We start from the raw sequence: 2,053 nt of genomic DNA on the forward strand, positions 1-2,053 counted from the left end.
AACAGTAGTTTTTTTTTTTTTTTTTTTTTGTATTTTTTCCTGTAGTCTTCCTGCATTGTGATCAGACAAAATTCTTGGAATGATTTCAATTTTTTTGAATTTACCAAGCCTAGATATATGGCCCAGGATGTGATTTATCCTCTAGAAGGTACTGTGTGCACTTGAGAAAAGGGTAAAATTCATTGTTGGGGTAAATGTCTTATAGATATCAATTAAGTCTAACTGGCCCATTGTGTTATTTAAAGCTTGTGTTTCCTTGTTAATTTTCTGTTTAGTTGATCTATCCATAGGTGTGAGTGGGGTATTAAAGTCTCCCACTATTATTGTGTTCCTGTTAACTTCCCCTTTCACACTTGTTAGCTTTGCCTTACATATTGTGGTGCTCCTATGTTGGGTGCATGTACATTTTTAATTGTTATATCTTCTTCTTGGTTTGGCCCTTTGATCATTATGTAGTGTCCTTCTTTGAGTCTTTCATGGCCTCTATTTCAAAGTCTATTTTATCTGATGAGTATCACTACTCCTGCTTTCTTTTGGTCTCCATTTGTGTGAAATATCTTTTTCCAGCCCTTCAGTTTCAGTCTGTATGTGTGCCTTGTTTTGAGGTAGGTCTCTTGTAGACAACAGATATAGGGGTCTTGTTTTTTGTATCCATTCAGTCAGTCTTTGTCTTTTGGCTAGGACATTAAACCCATTTACATTTATGGTAATTATTGATAAGTATGATCCTGTTGCCATTTAATTTGCTGTTTTGGGTTTGAGTTTATAAACTATTTCTGTGTTTCCTGTCTAGAGAAGATCCTTTAGCATTTGTTGAAGAGTTGGTTTGGTGGTGCTGAAATTCTCAGCTTTTGCTTGTCTGTAAAGCTTTTGATTTCTCCTTCATATGTGAATGAGATCCTTGCTGGGTACAGTCATCTGGGTTGTAGGTTTTTCTCTTTCATCAGTATAAGTATGTCCTGCCATTTCTTTCTGGCCTGTAGAGTTTCTATTGAAAGATCAGCTGTTATCCTTATGGGAATCCCCTTGTGTGTCATTTGTTGTTTTTCCCTTGCTGCTTTTAATATTTCAAAACAGTTTTCGTTACCTCAAGGTTAAAGCAGATGTGCTTTGAGGGTCTGACAGGCTGTGTTTTTTACACAAAGTTCAGGCTGAACCACAGATAAGCCAAACTGACTTCCCCATACCTCAGTATGTGAACTATTTCTCCATCACAGAATATAAAATATCTTAAAAACATATAATCCTGCAATTCTACTTCTGAGGATAAACCCAGAAGAGTTGAAATCACACTTGGGAAGAGACATGTGTACACACATGTTCACAGCACCATTATTCACAGTAACTAATCCTGGAATGTGAAGTCAAGTGGGCCTCAGAAAGCATCCCTACAAACAAAGCTAGTGGGGGTGATAGAATTCCAGTTGAGTTATTCCAAATTGTGAAGGATGATGCTGTGAAAGTGTTGCACTCAATATGCCAGCAAATTTGGAAAACTCAGCAGAGGCCACAGGACTGGAAAAGGTCAGTTTTCATTCCAATCCCAAAGAAAGGCAATGCCAAAGAATGCTCAAACTACCACACAATTGCACTCATCTCATACGCTAGTAAAGAAATGCTCAAAATTCTCCAAGCCAGCCTTCAGCAATATGTGAACTGTGAGCTTCCTGATGTTCAAGTTGGTTTTAGAAAAGGCAGAAGAACCAGAGATCAAGTTGCCAACATCCGCTGGATCATCAAAAAAGCAAGAGAATTCCAGAAAAATATCTATTTCTGCTTTACTGACTATGCCAAAGCCTTTGACTGTGTGGATCACAATAAACTGTGGAAAATTCTGAAAAAGATGGGAATACCAGACCACCTGATCTGCCTCTTGAGAAATTTGTATGCAGGTCAGGAAGCAACAGTTAGAACTGGACATGGAACAACAGACTGGTTCCAAATAGGAAAAGGAGTTCGTCAAGGCTGTATATTGTCACCCTGTTTATTTAACTTATATGCAGAGTACATCATGAGAAACGCTGAACTGGAAGAAACACAAACTGGAATCAAG

This window comes from Bison bison, unplaced genomic scaffold, assembly GCF_000754665.1.
Source record: "Bison bison bison isolate TAMUID 2011002044 unplaced genomic scaffold, Bison_UMD1.0 scf7180017846240, whole genome shotgun sequence".
In the NCBI taxonomy this organism is placed as follows: Eukaryota; Metazoa; Chordata; class Mammalia; order Artiodactyla; family Bovidae; genus Bison; species Bison bison.